Source organism: Octopus bimaculoides, chromosome 19 (assembly GCF_046866305.1).
Source record: "Octopus bimaculoides isolate indiv1 chromosome 19, ASM4686630v1, whole genome shotgun sequence".
In the NCBI taxonomy this organism is placed as follows: Eukaryota; Metazoa; Mollusca; class Cephalopoda; order Octopoda; family Octopodidae; genus Octopus; species Octopus bimaculoides.
In genome coordinates, this window is record NC_142946.1 from 29,402,608 (window position 1) to 29,420,840 (window position 18,233).

Here is an 18,233-nt window from a genome sequence, read left to right on the forward strand (position 1 = left end):
TGTTACAGGTGCCACTGTAAGATATATTTTCATCCACCCCTAGACACTTGTAACATTCCTCGCCAGATACAGGGGAAGCAGTCAAATCATTGATAGAGATGTTACTAGTGTGGTTTATAGTTTTCCCCCTTTTCACAACCATATAACATTTATCCTGACCAAACTCCAACTCTACATCCTTTGAGCATGTTGTAACTAGGTAAAGGCTCTTTTTCCTCTCATGCATATTCTTGCATAACATTTTAAGTCATCCACAAAGAAACAGTGTGTAATTTTGGTATTTATGTTTCCTTGTGGACTTCCTTAACATGAATGATAAGGGGTTTACAGAAAGTATAAACAACATCACAGAGAGGCTGTCTCCTTGGAATATGCCTTTGCGATATTGTATTCTCTCGGTGATAATACAGTCACTCTTTCTGGTTTAATTTCAAGATGGTGGCCCACGATGAAGTCAAGTCAACTATGGCTTTGACTATTCTCACTGGAACTTTAGCAAGTTGAAGGTCTTCTAGCATCTATGAGTGGGGGACAGAGTTAAAGGCATTCTTGTAGTCTAGCCACATTGAAACTAAGTTCCTCCTATGCTCTCGCACCTCTGACATTCCACTTTTGTTTATTAACAATTGCTCAGCACATTCACAGACTCCCTTCTTCCCAGCTGCTTGTTCTGCTGTGATAATGTTATTGGTTTCACAAAGGAGGTCTTGGGGGAAGAGGTTTAAACATGCTGTATATATCGTATACATTAAGTTCTGGCATGCAATTGACCGGTAGATTTTTGCCATGTGGGTGGTTCTGCATTTGGGGATCAATTTTGTCTCTGCCAGAGCTAGCCAGTGTGGTATGCTACTGTTCCAAATGAAGGTTTGCTGATACAGATTGATAAGGTATGGTCTGTAGAATGTAAGCTTCTTGTACCAATATCCAACAATCAAATCTCTTCCAGGTGCTTTTCCATCCTGGAGTTTCTGGATCACAGTTGCAAGAGTTTTACCATCAATGTTGTATGTCGTGGATGTAACGCAGGAGCAATAACTTTTTCAGATTTATTCCAGCCACAGAGCATCTTGGTTAAATTCCTTCTCTTCACTCCAAATTTCCCTCCAGAAGGAGTCTATTTCTTCTCGTGAAGGAGCTTCCGTGATATTTATTGCTCCCCCTCTTATGCCTCTGTATACTGCTGCCTGGTTGCTGTTAAATTTTTTGTTTATTGTTCTTCTCTCAGTTATTCTCTTCTGATGTTGGAGTTTTTCACTGGCAGACAGCTTTTAGCTTCTGCTTTAGGGTAAAAAGTTTACGAGTGTCCCCTTTTTTCTGTCTCCAAACATCATTTCTATCTCCTTCTTTACTTTCTTGTGGTGGGACGTATAGTGATTTGCTTGTTTGCATGCAATAAGCATCATTACATGACTAATGGTAAACCAGTTATCTTTTTTTCTGTCTTCAAAACCCATGATGGTACTTTCTTTGTTATTTCGGTTTTGTTTACTTTTTGAATATCACTCATGTACTGTATGTATGTATGTATGTATGTATGTATGTATGTATGTATGTATGTATGTATGTATGTATGTATGTATTCTCATGTATATAGTTACATATCTAGACATGCTCATATATATTTAAATGATAAAGTTGTGGAAAGTTTTACAGATTTTTACAGTTCCAGTGATGGATTGGATCTGTAGTCTTCAAATTAGCTATCTCCTTTCTGGTTTTGAGAAGCCTAATTTCTCAAGATTAGTATTTAGGCACTGTGTTACATATATGAATGTATGCATGTATGTATGTATGTATGTATGTATGTATGTATGTACGTATGTGTATAGAGGAATAAAAAGAAGGATTAAAGAAGTCTAGGTGAATATCCCAGTTAGGTGATAAGCAGAAGGCCCATTGAAGAACATAGTTCATTTAGATTAAATATAACCATATAAGTTAACTGTAAATGAATAATAGGGCTTCATTCTTTGTCTGATTGATATAACATGTGTGTGTGTCTGTCTGTGTATTTGTGTGTGTGTGTGTGTGTGTGTGTGTGTGTATGTATGTGTGTATGTGTTTGTGTGTGTGTGTGTGTGTGTGTGTGTGTGTGTTTGTGCGTGTGTGCGCGCGTGCGCGCGTAAAAGTGTAGTATAAAATATAAATTCAAAGCTATCTGAATTTATATGTGGCTATCACAGTAAATTCTCCATTCATGTTACATGAGTTAAATCATAGCTATAAGCATGATGTTCCAGTGATCTAATGAGTTAGATTTCTTTAGATGCCTTAATTTGGGAATATACAGTTGTATTGTATGCATGTAGAATTTTCCATACTGAAATTAATATTACATAAAGCGGATTATGAAATGGATGCATCATATGGAAGTGATATGAAAAAATAAATCTATCTTCACCTCACACACCTTCTGATTTTATACACACACATATGCACAGGCATGGCTGTGTAGTAAGAAGCTTGCTTCTCAAACACATGGTTCCAAGTTCAGTCCCCTGCTTGATCTGTAGAAAAGGCGTAGGTAGAAACTCTATAAGATGTACCCAGTGTAAGCTATGGACACATTAGAGGTGCAGCAATATCAAAGGAAGGATAACTAGGAAGATAGTTTTTGCATGTGTCAGATGCTCAGGAGCAATAAACACTGAAAATGTGCAGAGAACAACTTCTGCCACATTCCAGGAAGAAAAACTAGAAGTAGTTGATAGCTTCCGTTACCTAGGTGACCAAGTCAGTAGCGGAGGAGGGTGCACTGAAAGTGTAGCTGCTAGAATAAGAATAGCCTGGGCAAAGTTCAGAGAGCTCTTAACTCTGCTGGTGGCAAAGGGTCTCTCGCTCAGAGTAAAAGGCAGACTGTATGACGCATGTGTACGAACAGCCATGTCTCATGGCCGTGAAACATGGGCCGTGACTGCTGGGGACACGCATAAGCTTGAAAAGAATGAAGCCAGTATGCTCCGATGGATGTGTAACGCAGTGTGCACATTCGACAGAATGTAACTACCTTGAGAGAAAAGAAGCATCAGTTGTGGTGTGCAAGAGAGACGATTGCGCTGGTATGGTCATGTGGCGAGAAGGACGAGGATAGCTGTGTGAAAAAGTGCCACATCCTAGCAGTTGGGGATACCTGTGGAAGTGGTAGACGCAGGAAGACATGGGATGAGGTGGTGAAACACGTCCTTCGGACATTATACCTCATTGAGGCAATGAATAGAGACCGAGACCTTTGGAAATATGCTGTGCATGAAAAGAACCGGCAGGCAAAGTGAGACCATAACCCGTGGCCTTTACTAGTGGTGTAGCCAGTCCGCTTATGCGTACCTTTCCTTCTTTGGACACAAAACCTTGCTTGCAAAGACCTGTTGAGGCAAGTGAAATCGAAATCGATGACTATCACCCATGCCAGTGGAGCGCTAACAGCATTATCCGAGCGGGATCACTGCCAGAGCAGCTGTCTGGCTTTCGTGCCGGTGGCACGTAAAAAGCACCATTTGAGTGTGATCGTTACCAGCGTGGCCTTACTGGCACTTGTGCCGGTGGAACGGGCATAAAACATTCGAGTGAGGTCGTTGCCAGTGCCGCTGGATTGACTCCTGTGCAGATGGCACGTAAAAAACACCATTTAAGCGTGGCTGTTGCCAGTACCACCGGACTGGCCCTCGTGCTGGTGGCACGTAAAAGCACCCACTACACACTCGGAGAGGTTTGCGTTAGGAAGGGCATCCAGCTATAGAAACTCTGCCAGATCAGACTGGAGCCTGGTGCAGCCATCTGGTTCGCCAATCAAATTATATCATGATATATCATCCTCCCCATCATCATCATCGTTTAACGTCCGCTTTCCATGCTAGCATGGGTTGGACAATTTGACTGGCGAACCAGATGGCTGCACCAGGCTCCAGTCTGATCTGGCAGAGTTTGATATATATATGAGGATGATATATATAGGTATATATATATATATGTGTTCGTTCCGTTGTCTGTAGTTTATTGTTCTAACGTCCTGTACCCTGATATGCATATATATACACATGTAGATGTAAGTATGTACATATATGTGTGTATACATGTATATATATTCCTTGTATTATATATATATATATATATATATACAATCTCTTCTTAGTGGTCAGACCATCGGTGGTCTTCTAGCATAATGGATGTCCACTTAGTGTTCATCTCTCTTATATGTATGTAATATAATTTTTCTGAATCTTCAGATTTTTCAATATGCTAGGCCACTGGTTTTAAATTGATATTAATTAAATTAATACTCAATTTTTCACCCTTATTATATATATATATATATATATATATAGCAATACCATGTCATGGTATGTCATAAGTGTCTGTATATTGTCTTTTTTGTCATTTTGATTATAAAATAAACAGATTAATCAACGGAATACAGTGTCTGCAATTTGTGTAGTACCTCATATTCCGCTCCATTTTCTTATTGCTATATAAATTTAGGTTAAAAAAACCTTTTACCCCGCACCCACTTATTGCACTTGGTATAACACTAGTGTAACAATAATTGGGTACCCCCCCCCCCAGCAGTATATTGGATATATATATATACATATATATATATATATATATATATATATATATATATATATATATATATATATATATATATATATATATATATATATATATATATATACATATATATATATACAAAAATGAAACAAGAACGCAACAGTGACAACAAAACATCCAGACAGTTAGATGATACAAAAAGGGACAAGGAAAAACGAGGACGGGTCATTCAGAGTTTTGTATCCTCAATCGAGTTCCAGATCATCTTTGCAGTCGGCTGGTTATACTCTAGACTGCTCCAATCTGGCCAGCCCCAAGAAAAATCGAATCTAAGAGCACTAGATTCCTTGGAAGACAGCAGCGAATGTATACGAAAACAAGGACGGGAAAAAAACGAGAAATAGTACACAAATACAAATGCAAACAACAGGACATTAATAACAGGTGTCTTTCGACTAAGGACGAATTAAATTAAGTTGGCGTGTGTGGAAGTGAAGCCTTACGGTAGGGACATAAGAGATGACAGGCATGGGAAGGAATATACATGTTGCACGGATAGTAGTCGAACCAAGAAAGAAAGGTCAGGCTTGGCAGAGTTAGAGGGATAGAAGAATTAGGGAGAGACGAGAAAGAAAAAAGAAAAGGGACAGACTGAAGTGAAAGCGGAGGGAAGGTGATAAGGAAAGGAAGGCCAAGAAATACATACACATATGTACATACATATATTTGTATATACATGCATATATGGTCACAGGACACCAATGAACGTAAACAATATGAAATACGAAAAATGAAAACACGGAATACGAACTTTTTTGCGAACAACAAAAGAAACAAATGGAAAACAAGCCAAGTAACATGAAAAAACGACCCTTCATCAGTTGTTGGCTGTTTTTCTACTTCGTATTTCGAGCAATTCACAACAAGATACGTTTTCGACATAACAGTTACTCCTGCAAAGCAAATTAAATAAACTTTGAGATTTTGTGGAGGGTCAAAGTTGATAACTAAAACAAGACAGTGAAAACAAACAGGGAGGGCTGCTAAGCCTAGACGAGTTGAGTTTGTGAACGCGGAGAAACAAGCTCTGACAGGAGACAGACAAAAATGTGTCCCATCCCTGTGGCTGATCAGAGAGAAAGAAGGAAATTCAAGTTATGAAAAGAAAGATGGTCGACGGTCACGTGTGAGCAAAAGCGGAAAAGTGAGGGAGAGAACGGGACAGACATAGAACGGCGAAGGGAAGAGGAAAAGAAAGGAAGAGAGAGGAAGCGAAAGAGGGGAGGAAAAGAGACAGAAAGAGATAGGAAGCATCGCACAGGGTGCGGTGAATAAATTGTCTAAATTACGCAAAAATGAAAATAACACTGACATCTCATTTTAACAGATATATTTACCAAAATCTCATACAAATATCTTAGAATACTAAAGAGTAAATTTATTCAATGAAATGCCATTGGCTTCAACCACGGCATCCAGAACACTTAGGAATCTCCTGCAATTCTTCTGGACGGTCTCTTTGTTTAAGTTGGTGAATGCTGCCATAATCCTTGCCTTCAGTTCATCGTTGGTGTTACAAGGAGTTTCGTTGGTCTCTCACTCAGCTGCGCCCCACACATGATAATCAAGGGGGTTGCAGTGTGGGGAGTTAGGTGACCAACTGTTAGAGATGATGTGATCGCAGAAATTGTCTGACAGCCATGACTGGGTTCTCTTGCTTGTGTGGCATGATGCAGAGTCCTGTTGCCAGACACAGGGTCTTCCAGTAGCCACCCTCTTGACCTAGGGCAGCACTACCCCGTCCAGGCACTTGATGTATGCCTCAATGTTCAATCTGAGGTCGTTTGGGAAGATGAATGGAGGCACACACAGACACGACAGACTTCTTTCAGTTTCCACCAACTAAATCCACTCACAAGACTGTGATCAACCCTGGGATAATAAAAGATACTTACCCAAGGTGCAATCTGTGAGACTGAACCAGGAACCATGTGGTTGGGAAGCAAACTTCTTACCATGCAGTCATGCCTGAGCCTCTGTGTGTGTGTGTGTGTGTGTGTGTGTGTGTGTGTGTGTGTGTGTGTGTGTGCGTGTGTGTGCGTGCGCGCGCGCGTGTGAGTTTGTATGCGTATATTTTTTAACTTTTCCAAAAGTTTCTTCAGTATAAAATTATATTGCTTTAAAACAGCAGCTTGTATTGTGATGTGTTCAAATATATTGTTTTAGAGCATGAATTTTATGTGCATGTCATATTTTATTGATTTAGTCTGGCTGACCAGTACTATGCCATAGAAGATACATTGAATATTGAAGAAATTAGTCTGTGAAAAGTTCTGCAGCTGTGGCCAGTCGTCAATAAAACAGCTGAAAACAGTCATTTTTACTTATCTAACGTAAGATCTACAGCTGAAAACTATATAACGTTTTGTGTGAGTGTGTTTAACTAATAAATTAAGGAAGTGATATAAGAAAAAAAAGAAGCGGAAAGATTCTGAGAAGTAGAATGACAATAACCACTTCAGGTTCAACAGATAGATTTTATCATCAAGATTTATGAAGGATATAAAATTGTAATGACAACGATATTGTTTACCTGTTTTAGTAATCTGGCAAAAAAAGGAGATTGAATTCAGATACCATGTGAGTGTTTTTAACATATTATTTTCATTCAGATCTTGTGGTACCATGGGTTATGATTACCACTTAGGGAAAGGACAGCAGAGGAGGAGGATGAGGATGAGTTTGCATGTCAATTTCGTAGATTAAGTCAGATTTTTCTCAAGGGCATAAGTATAGTTGGCTGTGGGTTAAAATTAGCTTTGCAACCAAATGGTACTAAGTTGAGTCAACTGCATGGAATACTCATCTTATCTCTCTTACTCTCTCTCTCTCTCTCTTACTCTCTCTCTCTCTCTCTGTCACTCTCTCGCTCTCACTCTCTTTCTCTCTCTTTCTCTCTCTCATTTTATACATACATTTATATATATATATATATATATATATATATATATATATATATATATATATATATGTAGGGAAAGAAAAGATGTATTCCCACACGGGGAAAAATATAGGAGAATTTGTTTTGGGGATTTGAAAATGTACCTGAATTTGAAAAACATGTAGTTGTTTCTAAATAGATTTATTCACATACATACCAAACTAGTTTCAACAATTTTTTGTACAATATATATATATATATATATATATATATATATATATAACAAATGGATTTTAACAGAGTTTAAAATTACGAAGTAGAAATCGAACAAACATGTTTAAATGATCAAATGTTCGCATAGAGTTAAATGAGTTTCACAGGGATAGATAATATCGAAACAAATGTTCGGTGAAGAATATAACAAATGTACATTACTAAAAGTTCGGTTGTATTGAGTTTTTACATGGACAAGAGAGAGAAAAGAAAAGGGGAAGAGAGTAAAAAGAGGGGTTTTTTTTTTTGGGGGGGGGGGTACAGGTTCTGTCGTCGTAACAGTGTTTTTCGGGAATCAGAAAATATCTTGTGTATATGTGTGTGTGTGTGTGTGTGTGACTACGCGAAAGGATCTAATTTTTGATTCGTTATAATTTTGATGACGTCTTATTCTTTCTGGTGGCTGTTTTTGGTCAAAAATAGATTTTGTTTTGTCATTAGTGTTTTGGTTGGTTGGTTGGTTAGTTCCCTGAATATAGGGACAAGTTTTGATTTGTAGTAGGTTTCGTGATTTCACTTTACTTTGATAAAGAACCTGATTTTATTTCCGTCAAGTCTGGCGTTCTTTTTGGTTGACTTCCTTGTAGGGATTCGGTCATTAGGTTTTGCTTAACGGTCATCAACTGTTCTGGTTAGTTGATTCTCTTAAGGAGTCAGTTTGTTTGTTTTGTTTTTTTTTCTGAGGGTCCGGTTCTGATCGGAGGTAAAATTTCATTTGTCAGCAACTATTGTTTGAGAAAGTTGGCGTTGGGGTTTCGAAACCCAGAGGGGAACCTGTTACTAAAGTTTTCGAATTATGTCTGTCGTATTTGGTTGGGGTTTTTTTTTGTTTTTGTTTTTTGGGTTTTTTTTGGGGGGGGGGGGTAGAGTGTTTTCTTCTTTCTAGTGTGTTATTAAAGGATATTAGTTGCGGCTTATATTTTTTAATGGGCATACTTTCCTTATTCAATCGGAATTGGGGTAAAATGTTTCCGGCGCATTGATAGAGAGGGAAGATTTGGTATTTCGGATTTATGTCTGCGGGGCATTGATCTAGGTGTTTACTTACGAGGATTTTCCTGGTCGTGGGGTCCCGGATTTGTTGTCTGTGTACTGTAAGTCACAAACTAGTTTGACCTATGCAGTCTCCATCACACACATCATATTTGAGGACATAAATTAAGTTCTTCAGTGAAGTGATTCTTTATGGTGAAAGTTTGACCTGACTTAAATTTATATATCGGGCTCTTCAAGGGGTAGATGCAAGTCCCACAGTTAGGGCGGTTGCATTTTTTGACTAGTGGGGTTGTATTTTGGTGGGTAATTTGGCGCTGGCAAGTAACCTTTTTAAGAATTGCGGTTGCCTCTTACTTTTAATAACTCTACGTGTTTCCAGTGCTTTTTTCACTCGCAAGTCGCTCATAAGGAGGTGTATGATCTGATGGATGATGTATGCTTCCATGTTCTTCGGATTGCATGCTGATACTTAAAACAAAGTTTTGAGTGTGTCATGGGGCTTCGTGTTTTTCGTAATTCTCGGATGTCTATCATTTTTGCACGTTCTATTCAGTTTTTGATTAAATTAGCCGGGTACTTTCTTTCTAGTAATGTGTTTTTTAAGTTCTTAGAGTCGTTTTTCTTGGGTTTCGGGATTTGATGTAATCGAGCAAATTCTTCGTGCCAAGTTGAAAGGTATATTGATTTTAGTATGTTTTGAATAGCAGGAAGAGAATAGATATTGTTTCGATTCCGTTAGTTTAAAGTAGATGTCAGTTTCAATTTTAGTATCTCTTTTTATGATTAAAATGTCCAGTTGCTGTTTGTGGCTGTATTCCATTGTAAATTGGATACTGTGGTTAATGCTGTTGATTAAGTTTTTAAAGTATGCAATGACAAGGTTAACAAAAGTAGGGGCTACCCTCGTTACCATCGCAGTGTCCGATTTTTGTCTGTTGGTGTTCTCGTTGAAGTTGAAGAAGTTGTTTTCTGAAGGATGAATTTTAGTCCTTTAATGATAAGTCCTTTTCCGATTCGGTCAGCAATGTCATTTGGGGAAATTTTCCAGACAGAATTCTATGATTTCTATGCCGTATTCGTGAGGAATCGAGTTGTAGAGGTTTATTACATCGAATGAAACTAGAAGGGGGCCTTGCTGGTTTTGTTCGGGTGATGATTTAAAAAGTCTAGGTCATTCCTTACGAAACTCGGTATATGCTGGAGAATAGATTTTAGGAGGACGTCAATAAAGTTACCGAGTCTGTGTTTCACAGGAAGGACCAGCCACAATTGGTCTCCTTTTGAAATCTCTTGGATGTGGAATATTTATGACAAAAGAATTTGATTTGCTACAGGCTTCGTTTATGGCTTCACTTTCGTGGATTTTGGGAAGTCCATAAAAGTTGCTGGCTTTGCAGCCAAATCTAGTTAAGTAATCTCTCTCCTTGTCCGTTAAACCTTGTTTGAACAGATGGATAAGAGTAATAAGTTTTGCTATTATCTTGGATTGACTGTAGTTGTTGATTTTTTCGTAGTAGGTATTGTCTTGAAGGAGGATTAGGGTAGTGTTTATTTACTATTCTCAGTTCATGATTACTACAACACTCCCTTTATCGGCTTCTTTTATAACTATATTATAATCCACCTTGAGATCATTAATGATTTCCCATTCTCCTCGGCTTGTATTTGTTTTAAATTTTCGAGGAGGGAGTAAATTATAGGGATAATTGGATACGCGGTGGTAGTAAATTATAGGGATAATTGGATACTCCCAGCGTGTCCAATTATAGGGATAACTGGACACGCTGGTAGTTGTGGCGTGCTCCTGTAATCTAGCTACTCGGAAGCTTGGTTGGTTGACCTGTTTGAGGATGGGAGTCCTGGTAGTCGGTCTTCTATGGCGATCGGGTGTCCGCGCTAAACTCGGCATCAATATATATATGTGTGTGTGTGTGTGTGTGTGTGTATTATCTTTTTTTTTGTTTCAGTTATTAAACTTGCCATGCTGGTGCACCTCTTGAAGAATTTTTAGTCGAATGAATTGACCCCAGTACTTATTTTGTATGCTTGATACTTATTTTATCAGTCCCGTTTACAAAACTGGGACTGATAGAATATCTAAATACACCAACATCACCTGTTAAGTGGTGATGGGGAACAAACACAAAGACAAAGACACACACACAAACACGCACACACATACACACACACACACACACACGCACACACACTCACACACATATTGTCAATGTGTTGTTTGTGTTCACATTACTGGTGCATCTGCGGTTGGCTCTGGGCCGAGGGATGTTGTTGTTGCCACCAGTGTTGGGAGGGGGTGATGTCAGTACTATTATAATTACGACGCTCGGGTCCGGCGATGCAGCTGTGCCTGCTGTCGCTGTGGTTATCATCGTTGTGATGGTCGTCTCTGGCCGTAGAGTTGGTGCTGTTGTCGCTGGTGGTGACGTGGGTGCCGTTGATGGTAATGTTGGGTGTGGGACCGGTAACTTCACTGGTGCTGCTGGTGTCGACATGGTCATCTTTTTCGGCTGTAGTGCTGGTACTGGAGTCGTTGGCGTCAGTGCTGGTGTTTCTGCCACTGTGTCCGATACCGTCAATGTTATTGGATGATTTGTTGCTGCTATTACTGCGGTCACTAGGCCTGGGTATCACCACAGCTTCATAGATTACTCCCTCAGCCTCTCACTGGAAGTCATTGTACACCTTGCAAGAGCAACCTGCCTCATCACGGTGTTTTATGGGTGTTAGCTAATATACTTTTCATGTTGGGTGCAAACTAAAGGAGACCCTTAGATTGTGCCTATTGAATAAATTTCTGTATCTGTGTGTCTGCGTGAAGTGTCTCTTAACCTGAGGAATATCCTTTTTACACAAGTCTTGACGTTGAGTGAGAAGGGTGGGCCAAACCAAACCACGTTTCATAACGACTTCCTACCTCCAAAAAGTGAAGAGTTATTTTTTTCTTCAGGCTAGAGCCTAATGAGTCGTCCACAAAGCTACAGCCTTAGCTACAACCTTCGTGGATGCGAAACCTAACGCTAACTTTATTTCTTTAATACTTTACTGCTTTATACTTTAGAGTGTGCTTCTTTTTCGGATATGTGATACATTGACATTCCATCCGCAACACGGACACAGTGTTTTACGAAGGCCACCACATGGTTTACGTTTGATAGCTGCACCAACTCCTTGCGCTTCTGCATATTCACGATTGCCACAAACTCTCAGACATGGAACGTTACATTATTGGTTATTCTACAATGAATATCCCAATACCTTCCAATGAGATCTATACAAGCTTGAAGCCTTCGAAGCAGACCTACAGGGCATCATACCCAAGCTATAGTTTCATAAGTCCTCTTCCCCTTTTCAACGCGAACTCCATGAAGACATACAAAATATAAGGGCCGACAGGTCCCTAATCTTCTCGGATAAGACTAAGAACATAGACATGACAGATACAAACACTTACGATAGCCTTTTAGACAATTGAATTACCCAAAAATACAGGCGCGCTTCCCCGAACACGTACAATAACATTAACTGCGGAACCAAACAGATAGCAATTAACCTAGGTATAGCGGATAGGGTAGAAATTTTAGCCACGAGAAATACTCTCTTCGCAATAAAAGACCACAAGCCAAACTTTGCCTCTAACCCCAAATGCCGCCTGATCAACCCGGCCAACTCCGAGATCGGCCAGGCGAGCAAGGATATACTAAGGAAGATTAATGACAACATAGCCTCCAGCCTCTCTCTGTGACGCAGCACTAAAAAGGTGACCACATGGTTTAATGCCAACTGCGGAGGGGCAGAGCAAGGTTCACAAAATCGACATAGTCGATTTTTACCCGTCGATATCGAAAGGATTGCTGATGAAGGCACTTACCTTTGTGTTATAATGTGAATCCGCGTCCACTTGTATATTATCATCAGCATCGTAATATTCTTGTCGCCATTATTACGTTGTGACAGTATTTCGCGTTTTATCTTTGATTCGTCTATCGTGCTATCGCTGATAGTTCCGCAAGACAACGACTTTGAAGCGTCTATCATGACGGTAGCTGAAACTCGTATATTTCGCGTAACTGACACTGACTCCGACTGAGAACTCGTACAACGACTCTACTACTACTGACCTCCTACAATGTCTGGCTGTCTGCTTTATCACTATAAAGCATACCACTTTGCCACGTGAGAAGGAGTGCACCATTTTAACTACATCTCCCCTTTTATTTATTTTTTTTCTTTGGAAATTTCTTTGGAAATTTTCTTTGGAAATTTCCACTCTCACGTAACAACTTTCTTTTGTAACATAACCACTGAGAAGCCACAGCCAATTATTCCATAAACCTGACACTGAAAAATTTTTGACATCATTCACAGACTCCTTCACCTTGGTATCAGGTGACATAGTATGGCCAAGCAAATTGGAGAGTGGACCAAAATCTATATCCCTTGCCAACAAGTGAAAATCCATCAGCTTACCAAGCACCTCTCAGCAACTATGAATCTCCACAAGCCGATTTCAGCCACATCAACATTGACCTTGTTGACTCCAACCATCATCGCTATGTTACTCATAACCCTCTTACCATTGGTGGACCGCTTCACTCGTTAGCCCGAGGCTATACCTATCTGTAACACAGAAACACAAGAAATCACCTGTCCCTTCGTTATAAACTGGGTCATTCGTTTAAGTGTTCCGGATAGCATCTCATTGGACAGTGGACCTCAATTCATCTCAAAGATGTGAAATGACATGTGTGAGCTTTTCGGCCTCAACATGAATTTCACAACAGCCTATTGCCCCCAAGCCAATGACTTGGTGGAGTAATTCCACCTCTGCTTGAAGGAGTCCCTCATCACTAGATTTAACGGGTCCAACTAGATCAACCACTGCCATGGGTGATGTTGGGAATTCTCACTACAGTTAAGAAAGACTTATATACTTCCTCTGCAGAAATGGTATAGGGCGTGCCACTTACTGTACCTGACAAATTCATTTTGAACATGAACTCGAACCCTGATGCTAAAAAGTACCTTGAATAGTTGAGAGATAATGTAGGCCAGTTACCCTATGTCAATGCATAGTACACCAATGTCCTCTATTCCACGTGATTCTCAAAGAGCAAAGTTTGTGTTCATTCATTGTGAGGCACAGTGTAAACGCGTTTCGGCCACCTTATGATGGACCATGACAAGTCATTTCAACATGATTTCAATTGATAGAAGCCAGCCCATTTCAACAGTGACAACAGTTCAACCACCAGACCAAAAGGTACCTAAGCAAATCAGCAACTCATCCCCTCCCCGAATGATAAACAGTTGTACAGGACAAGTGGTGAAAATACCTTATTATTTCCAATAACAAAAACAATTCCATGGGAAATATGTAGAGCATTATCTGCAAAATTGTAAAGGATGAACTGTCGTTGCAAATTAGCTGAATGGTGATCATTCACTGTAGACTTAGTATTTAACTGTGCAGTAAGGATATTCCCTTGATGCTTTGTGACTCAATCTTCATTCCGGGATAGTCTTTCTCTCACTGCTAGCAATGTTTATGCTGTCACCCTTATTTATGTAGCTTAACAAATATTGGAGAGACTCCTACTTTTTGTTTAGACGTCTCTCTAGTTGAAGGAAAACCCTGATATAACACTCACAGTTTCATATGCAACCAATGATATGAACTAGTTCTTCTTTTTGAGCAGACGCATATGTTGTTTAGAGAGTGGGATCTGCCCTGTGCAAGGCTTTTTCTTGGTTTAAATACTTCCGGTATATACGTTGTTTGATTTTTAACATGTGTTGCATACCATGATTGGCTGTAGCCGAAAAAGGCAAAACAATAAAAAATTCTATGAAGATATGTGTCAGCATGGGTAGTAAGCTCTCTTAACATCTGCTGCAAGAGGCACCGGTTATTGCCACATCTATGCAAGAGATCATAGGCCCTTAGCAGAACTGAAAAGTCACATTTAGGCAGCTGATATTTAAGAGTTGCCGTCAGCATATATGATAGGTATGTATATAAATACGAAGTGATATCAAAAAGTTTCCGGACTAGTTCTGTAGCGTACCAACAGATGGCGCAGTGACTTTCATGAGGCAGTGTTCCAAGTGACATTACTATGTTTACCTTGCAAGCTGTCAAATTTGTGTTTTTATGATCATGTGTATGCTGTTGCAATTTTGTTATGGACAGGAACAAAGAGTCAACGTGAAATGTTGTGTTAAACTTGAAAAATCTGCTACAGAGACATTGAGCATGCCTCCGGCAAGCTTACGATGACAAGGCAATGGGTCGTACGCAATGTTTCGAGTGGCACAGGCACTTCAAAAGTGGAAGAACGTTCCTGGAAGACGATGAACTATCTGAAAGACCTGTCATGAGTGTCATCCCAGGAAATGTGGAGAAAATTCAACAGTTTATGCATGAGGATCATCGGAGGACAAATTAACAACGTTTTAAAGCATTTGTGGGAGGACATTCAGTGAAAGTGACCGGATCTGTGGAGCACGAAGTATTGGATTTTTCACGACAACAATGCACCTTGTCACCGAGCTCTCCTCACTCGTAAGTTTCTTGCCGAAGACAACGCCTGCCCTATTCGCCAGATCTAGCACCATCTCTTCCCAAAATGAAATTGAAGCTCAAAGGTCACCGTTTTAACAATATTGTCGAGATCAAGAGTAAATTGCAGAAAGTCCTCGACTCACAGAAAACGGTTTCCAAACCGGATTACAAAAGTGGCAGGAACGCTGGGACTGGTGTATTGCCGCACAAGGTGACTATTTCGAAGGAGATGATGTTAGAACTTAGATAAATAAGTTATATTTTATTAAAGATAACTAGTCCGGGAACTTTTTGCAACCACCTCGTATATATATATATAGTATGCATTTTTCAACTTGACCTTCTGTATCTGTTTTCCGTTCATTTGTTCATTTACTGTTTTTTGGTTTATTAATCAATGGAGCGTAGCGCACCCTTTTATTCACAGTGAGTTGTTTTTTATATTCGTGCGATTTCTATCTATATTCTCCTCCTTTCTTCTCTCTTCTTTTTCTCTCTTTCTCCCTTCCTCTCCCCCCCCTCTCTCTCTCTCTCTCTCTTTCCCTCTTTTTCCCCTTTCCTCACTGCCCTCTATGTCTCTGCCTGCTACACTTTTTCTCTTTCCTCCACTTCAATATGTTTTGCTGTCTGTTGTCCTTCTGTTCCTTATCCTTTAGGATTTCCCTCTTAGCGTTATCTATATTTTCATCTCCGTCTAGCCCTAAGGCTATATTCTGTTTGTTTATTTATTTCATTCTTTGTCCCTCGTCCGTCCATTAACGGTCGCGTCTTAGATTATTTTTATCCATTTTCGTATGTCCATTTCCCTATTGCTTGTTTGTCCGTCTTGTTTTGTTATGTTTTGCTCCCATTCCCGGCAAGTTTCTTGCCAGTTGCCACTAGAGTGGAATCAATATTATTGATAATGACACGAAATTGCGTTTGACACACTGGCCGATAATTATTGAGAAGTTGGTGACCTACTGTGTTTGTTTTTTATTCATCTGCGCATTTAGTATATGGTTTTCAACTTCACCTTCTGTGTCTGTTTTCCGTTCGTTTGTTTATTTACTATACGTTTTTTTTATTTATTAATTAATGGAACGCAGTGTACCCTTTTATTCACAGTGAGTTGTTATATATACAATTAGATATTAGATAATAAAACGAATGGTATATAGCTGGTAGCTTACTGGTAAAGCACAGTCACTTTCACAGTGTTCGTTATGTATCTGGTTGAGAGATGGAAGGTGGAAGGTACGAGAGTTTTTTTTTTAATCACTACAATTGTTTCGACACATGTAGCATTAATCCCTCACGGGATACAACTGGTTCAAGGGCATCCGACGGTGCAGATGTACCTCTTCTGATGATAAACAGATACAACTCGTTAAAATAACAATTCCGCAATGTATCTTCTCAGTTTTTGTGAAAAAAAGCAGCAAATTTAAGGATATAGCTTCATTTATATAGAAGATCAATAATAAAATAACAGATGTAAAAAAAGAAACCAACAAGTATTAAATATATCTGTTAACGGATATGGATGTATAAACGCCCTCGCGTGGCTTGTATGACGCACGTACACTCGCTCATACAAACCTGCTTGATATGTAGAAAAGTCATAGGTAGAAACTTCATTACGTGTACCCTGTGCAAGCTACAGACACATAAGAAATGCAGCAATATCAGAGGAAGGTTAACAGAAAAAGTATGTGGCAGATGCATAGGTACAATGTACAGAAAACAAACTTCGTAAAATGACGTGGGGTAGAATTAGAGGTGGTAGAGAGCTTCCGCTGCCTGGGTGACCAGCAGTGGAGGTGGATGCTCCAAGAGCATAGCTGCAAGAATAAGAATAAGCTCCTACCCTTGTTGGCAACAAAGGGCTTTTCCCTCGGAATGAAAGGCAGATTTTATGATGCCTGTGTGCAAACAGCAATGCTACACAGCAGTAAAACATGGGTTCTAACTGCAGAGGACATGCGAAGGCTTGAAATAAAATGAAGCTAATATGCTTTGCTGGATGAGCAATGTCAGTGTGCATGTACGACAGTGTGTCTTGAGAGAAAAATTGGACAGAAGCGGCATCAGATGTGGTGTGCAAGAGAGGAGACTGTCTTGGTATGGTGATGTGATGCATATGGATAAGGACAGCTATGTAAAGAAGTACCAATCTCTAACTGTGGATGGAACCTATGGAAGAGATAGACCCAGGAAAACATCCGACGAGGTGGTGAAGCCTGATCTTCAGATATTGAGTCTCACAGAGGCGATGACAAGTGATTGAGACCTCTGGCGATTTGCTGTGCTTGGGAAGACACATCAAGTCACATGAAATCATAGTCGTGGCTAGTGACGATGACACGTAAAAGACACCTGTACCAGTGACACATAAAAAGCATTTGTGTCAGGGAGACGTGAAAACCACCCATGCCGGCAACATGTAAAAGGCACCCACTACACTCTTAGAGTGGTTGGCGCTAGGAAGGATACCCAACCGCGGAAACCAAGCCAATTCAGACTGGAGCCTGGTACAGCTCTCAGGCGTACCAGTCCCAGTCAAACCGTCTAACTCATGCCAGCATGGAGAACGGATGCTAAATGATGATGATGATGATGATGATGATGCATCCTTTATCTTTTTTCTTTGACTTGTTTCAATCATTAGACTGCAGCCATGTGGGGAACTGCTCTGAAGACATTTTAGTAGAATGAATTGACTCCACTGCTTATATTTTTTTAAGCCAGGTACCTATTCTAGCAGTCTCTTGCTAAACTGCTAAGTTACAGAGATGTAAACACACCTACATCAATTATCAAGTGGTGGTGGGGAACAAAGACAGACACACAGAGACATATATGTATAATGTGTGTGTGTGTGGGTATATATATATATATATATATATA

At 39.7% G+C, this 18,233-nt stretch overlaps 2 protein-coding genes across 5 annotated transcripts in view; both read left to right on the top strand.

Moving 5' to 3' along the window:
* LOC106880757 (cyclic AMP-responsive element-binding protein 3-like protein 2) overlaps window positions 1–18,233 on the top strand; it is a 579,185-nt gene that overhangs the window by 447,470 nt on the left and 113,482 nt on the right. The window lies entirely within an intron of this gene.
* The window catches only part of LOC149131815 (uncharacterized), a 32,112-nt gene continuing 20,766 nt past the window's right edge, over window positions 6,888–18,233 (top strand). For 2 of the 3 annotated variants that reach the window (XR_016245214.1, XM_089366691.1), the window contains exon 1: window positions 6,889–7,191. The gene's annotated coding sequence lies outside the window, so the exon portion shown is untranslated. Of the gene's footprint in view, window positions 7,192–18,233 lie in introns of all 3 variants that reach the window. The other variant, XM_089366692.1, reaches the window with a different exon arrangement.